Source organism: Octodon degus, unplaced genomic scaffold, assembly GCF_000260255.1.
Source record: "Octodon degus isolate 3935 unplaced genomic scaffold, OctDeg1.0 scaffold00128, whole genome shotgun sequence".
Lineage (NCBI taxonomy): Eukaryota > Metazoa > Chordata > Mammalia > Rodentia > Octodontidae > Octodon > Octodon degus.
Genome location: NW_004524704.1, coordinates 5,125,217 through 5,131,994, shown reverse-complemented (window position 1 = coordinate 5,131,994; position 6,778 = coordinate 5,125,217). Strand labels below are relative to the sequence as shown.

Genomic DNA, 6,778 nt, shown 5'->3' with positions numbered 1-6,778 from the left:
CCGGCGGCGCGGGGCCCGGGGCCGAGCTGCGCTTCTTCCGCGCCCTGCTGGAGCGCGCGCGCTGCCACCGCCAGTGCCAGGACCAGCGCCTCGGGGGCCCGGAGTCTCCGCATCGCGCCAGCGAGGATGTCCGCAGCGACTTCCAGCGCCGGGTGCCCTACAACTACCTGCAGCGGGCCTACCTCAAGGTACCCACTCCGCACCCCGCCTGGGCCTCTTCTGGGATGCTGAGTCCTCTCCCTCCCGCCCCTGACCCCTTGTCCTTCCTCTGCTCTCAGTCTTGCGGGAGAGGTCTCTTAAGCGTTGGGGTCAGATACCCTGGCTGGCTCAGGCTCTTAAACCCACATTTATGAATTTGGGCAAGTCCTTTCCCTTTCTCCGCATCAGCTTCACTTCTCAAAAGCAGGCTGTGGGGTGGCGCATGCTTGCAATCCTAGCACTCTGGGAGGCTGAGGCAGGAGGAGCCTATGTTTGAGTTTGGTCTGGGCAACTTGGTGAGTTTAGCAACACATTGTCTTAAAATTAGGAAAAACAATGTTTTGAAGGCTGGGTATGAGACAGGTCATGGTGAAGTCCTGAATAGTTCTGAGATCTGCCTCCAGTGCCACTGAGAATAAAATGTGTGTGTGTGTGTGTGTGTGTGTGTGTGTGTGTGTGATTCTGTACTGGTAAAGAGATGTTTAAAGTACTCGTTAAGCTCTGCAGATGAGGCGTTAGCAGGGCCGGGCCTGCACGTGGGTCGTTTCTTGATATTGGTGCCTTGTCACCTCCACGGATAGACCTCTCTCCCGCGGCCCCTTTGCACCACAGCCTGCACCATCTGACTTAACAGAGGGTGTCTGTAGGCTCACTGAGCGAAAGGCGGAGCTGTTCCTAAACAGATTCTTCTCTTTGGCTCCTCTTCACATTTATGAGTATCTGGTGAAAGTTGCAGAGAAAGAGTCTGCGGAGGGAGTGAGGCAATCCCAGTATGTTGGTAGAAGGTTTCCAGTTCTTAGAGGTTTGGACTGCATCAGGCCCTTGGCGTCATATGCCAGCATTTTTTTTTTGGGGGGGGGGGAGAGCGGGTATTTGACTTCCAAGAAGTTAGCATAAGGAGTTGATGTATTTCTCCCATCTGACTTACGAATTCTAGAAGGTAGGATGAGTTCTTGGATCCCTATGCCTGTGCATTCGTTTTGCTCTAAATGTATGCCCTTTCTTCCCACCTTCTGGATTTTTAGGTATCAGTGGCTTCAGCGCAGCTTTGGGGAGTGGCAAGTTGGGTGGTGACGCGGCCGGCTGATGGGCCACACTGCATTTCTGAGGTGATGAGAAGCACGTATTGTGCGGTGCTCAGACCTCGGGTGCCTTGGGTGGCACATCCCACTACATCACAGGTGATAAGGTGTGAGGCTTTGACAGTTAGAGGAGTTGATGTAGTCTCAGCTGGGACTAACTCTCCCCTGTGTTTACTGTGGCTGAGATCTCAGCGTTTACTCATCTGGTGCCTTGGGCAAGAAAGGAGGAGAAAGCCCCAGTTCTTTTCAGAAGTTGTTTCCTGCAGGTTTGTTCCTCCCTGTGGATTTGCTGAAGCATGTATTAAATATTACTCTGTTTTTTTTTTTTTAAATAGCAGTTTTGGGTGGTCTTCCAGAAATCAGTCTGTGTTTGGCAGCGAGGACACATGACTACAAAGGTGTAGTGTGGTCCCTGGAGCCTGGGAGTCGTAGACAGGCAGTCTTGGTGATGGTCGTGTCATACGTGTTGGACAGATTTTCCATTCTCAGGTCAGAGGAAGGAATGCATATTCATGTTTGGTTTTATAAAAACAAATAACCATGAGGTAAGTGCCAGTCTGTGGTTGTGTTTGGGTCTGTAACTATATTTTGGGCCCTGTTAATATGGACGTTTATCAGTCGTTCCTCTCTCCTGTCTCCCAAGTGGAGGTCAAAGAAGGTGAAACCATGGGTTTAATAGACCTCAAATTTTAGAGTGAGTTGGGTGTGAGAACCAGTCACACACAGATCCCTCTGTGGGAGAACTACTGGGAATGGTGTGATGAGTCGGTGATGTGTAAGAAACTATTGAAAAATATTTGGGTTCCTTTGTTCAGTTCTGCTCTATCAGCGATGATACTGAGAGCAGCCCAAGTCGTGTTCGCCTCTACTATGACAGGCCAAGGGTTTTTGGACCCACATGTTGAATAATTTCTTAAGAAGGAAATAGGCCTTACTCTTTGGAAATCTGTGTTGGGTGGTCAGAGTTTGTTAAAGATACATCTTGGTTCTTTTTCCTCATATACCTCCTCAAAGCACCTCAATTTTAACTTTAGCTTGACTTCCTAGGCACATGAAACCTCCCCCCACCGCATACTTTTCTGAAATAATAAAAAAAAAAGACACTCTCAGGCCCTGACAGCTGTGAATTCTGGGGCATTCACTTACTGATAGAATGAAGAGCTCCTTGCCTGTGCCTGGACATGGTCATGGGGGCTTAAGTCATTATACTGCTTTTGACAGTAGTCATCCAGCTTGCGTTTAAAATATGTGATGCTGTGCCAGCTCAATTTCGCTGAAGACTGGAAAGCTTCGGAGAGCTAAATAAGTTCGGTTCATTTCTGCTTGCGGGTTTATGAATTGGAGAAGCTCTCTGAAGAAGGTAGCTTCTCTCCCAGGTGCTGGTGAGGGAGCCACAGCTGGAAAAAGATGCTCTGTGGTGGGGTTCTGCAGACAGAGAAACATTGTGAGGTCTGAAACCCGCTGAGGTAAATGATTGCTTTTGCTGAAGCAGAGGGGAGAGGGTCTTGCTCTGTGTCACGTGTCTGGTGGCAGAGCAATGCCATTAGATGAGAGACACACAGGGCTGGGAGCTAGGATGTGGGCTCTGCTGATGACTGCTCCCCATCCATGCTGTGCTCACATGCCACGGAACCCGGCCCCAGGTTGTGGGAAAGGCCGTGCTCCCTGGAGCTGTCCTCTTGCCAGGTTTGGACAGCTCCAGGGCAGAGTGCGTCCCTGTTCTGTGGGGTCACAGATGCCCTCACGGCATTTCTCTTCCAGCCTGCTCTGTAGAATCCTCCTCAAGGCCTGGCATGTTGGGCAGCAGTGTGGCAGTCGCTGTGCCTGGCTTCTGGCCGCCCCTTCTGTGGGAAGGTAGGGCGAGCTTCTCAACCTCTGATTTTTATCATCTCTGATCATGAGATACAATTCATGATTCACAGCCCCAAGCCGAAGATGCAACTTTTATTTTTGCATTCTCTGCTCAGAATCCTTTAGTGGTTTCTCTTTGCTGCTGTGCCGCATCCAGACAGTTTAATACGCCATCGCGGAGTCTTTTCCCCAACTCTGCCATCTTGCTGTCAGAGGGAGCAATGGGTGTTTTCTCTTATGTCCAACGCCTCTACATCATCTGGGCTTCTGTGGCTCTTTGGGAAATGGGAAGACTTTGGGATAGGATGGCGCAGAGTTTGAGTCTGTGAACCAATGGTGTAAGTATTCAGACTCTCAGTTTTCCTATCTGGAAACTGGGACCCTTTCTTGATTCTGACTGAGTTCAAGAGATGACTGACATAAAGTATCCAGAGCAGGATCTGATTCTCCATGAACAACATAGATATGTTTATTCTTATTATTACTTATACCAGAAGCTTACCTCCTCTATCTGTACATGCTGAGGTCATGGCTGTCCTAACAGAAGTAATCCTGTTTCTCTGAGGCTCTCCTTACTCCTCTTTCCACCAGTCCCAGGTGTTCATTGTTTCTCTTTTCAAAATGCACACAACAGGAAGATTTTCTCTCTCATCATGGCTTTCCATTTTGACCTGTATTTTGTAAACTTTGGTGTATCTGCTGTCACCTATGCGAACCCCCTGTAATCCAGAACCATCTTCTTGTGTTTACCTTCTAAAGTTTGCATTCCAGGATGTGTGTGATTGCTAGACGGAAAACGTGAGGGGTGCTAAAATACGATTTAAAATCAGATATTTAGAACCGCTCTAAATATCTTTAAAAGGGGATGGAGGAGGCAGGAAATGCTCAGGATTGATTATAAAATACTATTAACAAAGATTTCTATGGGATTGGAGAGTGTTTTGTCAGATTAGTTATTGTTTTTCTGGGGGGTGGAACCGGGGATTGAACTCAGGCCCTTGTGCTTGCCAGAGAAGCACTTATTCTACTGAGCCATCTCCCCAGGCTCTCCTGTGGTTTTTTTTTTTTTTTTCTTTTGTATTTTAAGGGAAGGATTTACAGGGTGTTCAGGGTCTAACTAGTAGATTGAACTTGTAGTGGTTTGCTGGGATTACAGGTGCGCACCACCACGCCCAGTCTCAATTGCTGTCTCAGCGCGCCCTGGGATGAGGCTGGCAAGACAGATCTGGGGATCAAAGTCCTGGCTCCTTCACCTGCTTGCAGGTGCTTCAATCCACTGACCTATTTGTCTGGCCCAGTTCCTGTTTTCTTGGGTGGTCTATTGGGATAGAAAATGGCTACCGAGCTGGGATTGTCTACCTAATTTCTTAGCCTTCTCCTTGCAAGTTCTGGCTAATTTGACAAAACCCCTCTACCTCTTCTCATAATTCAATTTTTTTATACTTAAAACTGTGCTTCAGAAGATTCTTGGCACATTATACCTGCTTTGTATAGATCTGTGCCATTTCAGTGAACGTGCGAAAAATATTTCCCTTTCTTTTCTGTGCCCTTTATCATTAGAAATGACTTGGCAGTGTCTGTTCCTTGCTCTCACTGTGCATAGGAGAAAGGGAAGGAAGAAAGTGTCTCTTATTTATTTATTTTTTTCTTGAGGCAAGCTGGTCCTGCATGTTTTGTTTCTGAATTGGTGCTTTGTGTCAGTTGACCTTTGCTTTTTCTTCTTAGGATGAATGCAGGGAAACAGGGAAGATAATTAAGTTGAGCAATTGTGTCGCCTTCCCGTGGTCTGTCTTACTGACGGTTGACTGAAAAGAAGAAAAGTGAGCTCAAGTTATTTCCGCCCGATTTGGCCTCATTGACTTCTTTCTCTTTCTAGAGCGAATGCCCTGAAAGAGAACACGAAAACCAACACAACTGTGTCATTTAGGTCCTGCTGGTGCAGAGTGAAACCTTGAGCATGTACATTTGTCCTCAAATTTTGTTTCAAGCAAGAGGCTGGGTTTTGTCTTTGTGACGTCACCATTCTCACCTTATTTTGATGTGAGTTCCTCAGGAGGTAGGGCCTTTTTCTTTCACTCACACTTGAACCTTCTTTGATGTTTGAATCATTAGAATGCCCTCGTCACCGTTGTGGTCCTGTCCTGCGAGAGCTACCTGGGAAACTCTCTGTCTCCTTAGTTCCGAGGGCCTGTGCACTAGAACCATGCGTGTTTCTTCGTAGGAATTTTTCACATGAAGCCTCTCTGTCAGTCATGCGTTCTGTCATAAGTCCGAAGGGCCACAGAGGCTTGAAGTTCAATTAGATGAGAGTAGCAGCTGCTTACCTGGCACCTCCTGCTCACACTAGGGGTCTTAATACGGGAAAGCAATACACTAATTCTGCTTTCTACAGATCCATTTCTGTAATCAAGTGGAATCTGCCACTAATATTATTTGTTCAGAGATAAGCTCCAAAATGATAGCAGTGTGAAATTCTTTAGAAAATGTTTGATAAAATGTCAGCTTCCTTTGTAGATGGGATTTTTGATAAATTCTGAAAGGGGGTCAATTTCAGCTAAGTGGAAAGTCAATGGATTTGGCCTAACAGTGGTTCTTTTGTAAGGCTGAGGAATGGAGTAAACGGTGAATGTCTCAGGATCACAGATATTAAGGCTGGAAGGGATTCCAAGGGAGCATTGTCAAATCAAATGCTTGTATGGTATTTGGACAGGGAGGTAGGAATGAAGCCGAGAACAGTAACCATGTCATGTAAGAAACATGATACAGCAAGGCTCGGAATGGTGGTTATAAGGCTGGAATTATAAGAATGCAGCGGCTCGAGGGACCCTGAACATCATGCCCAGGTCTTTCCTTATTATTTAACAAATGATGACCCTGGCCTCAGATAAGTAAGTCCACAGTGCAAGCAAGTGAATCTGGGCCCAGAATCCAGATGTTCTAACATGTAGTTCTTGGCTCTTTCAGATTGCGAGTGGGGGATGTGGCTTCCTCCTGAGGGCAGACCTGGGAATCGGTGGGGTAGCGAGGCCTGCAGTGACCTGGCTGCCTTCATGCACTGAGCAGGCGCAGGACACTTCTCTCAGACGTTCCGTCCACCCTGTGTGCTCCCTCACATTATGCCTAAGTCATTCTGTCACCAGTGGCTGTTTTTTGGTGGAAAACTGTGAATTTCTCTTTAGGAATAATAATTCCTCCTCTTTTCTTTCCATTTAATATGTATATATGTATATTTAAAAAAAATTTGTCTTCTTCCTTCTCCTCTTCCTCCTCTTCTTCCTATTCTTTATCCTCATCTTCCTTCTTCCTGTTCCTCCTCTTCTTTCTGTTCCTCTTCTTCCTCTTCCTCCTCTTTCTCCTTCTTCTCCTCCTCTTCCTCCTCTTCCTCTTCCTCCTCTTCTTTTTCATCATCTTCCTCCTCCTCATCTTTCTCATCTTGTTTTTCTTCCTTCTTTTCCTCTTCCTCCTCTTCCTCTTCCTCCTCTTCTTTTTCATCATCTTCCTCCTCCTCATCTTTCTCATCTTGTTTTTCTTCCTTCTTTTCCTCTTTCTCCTCTTCCTCCTCCTCCTCCTTCTGCTCTTCTTCTTCTTCTTCTTCTTCTTCTTCTTCTTCTTCTTCTTCTTCTTCTTCTTCTTCTTCTTCTTCTTCT

General features: G+C 46.6%; 1 protein-coding gene across 1 annotated transcript in view; it reads left to right on the top strand.

Moving 5' to 3' along the window:
• The first annotated feature begins 6 nt into the window (after positions 1-6).
• P3h2 (prolyl 3-hydroxylase 2) overlaps positions 7-6,778 on the top strand; it is a 174,467-nt gene continuing 167,695 nt past the window's right edge. Inside the window, exon 1 of the mRNA XM_023700931.1 lies at positions 7-188. The gene's annotated coding sequence lies outside the window, so the exon portion shown is untranslated. The remainder of the gene's footprint in view (positions 189-6,778) is intronic.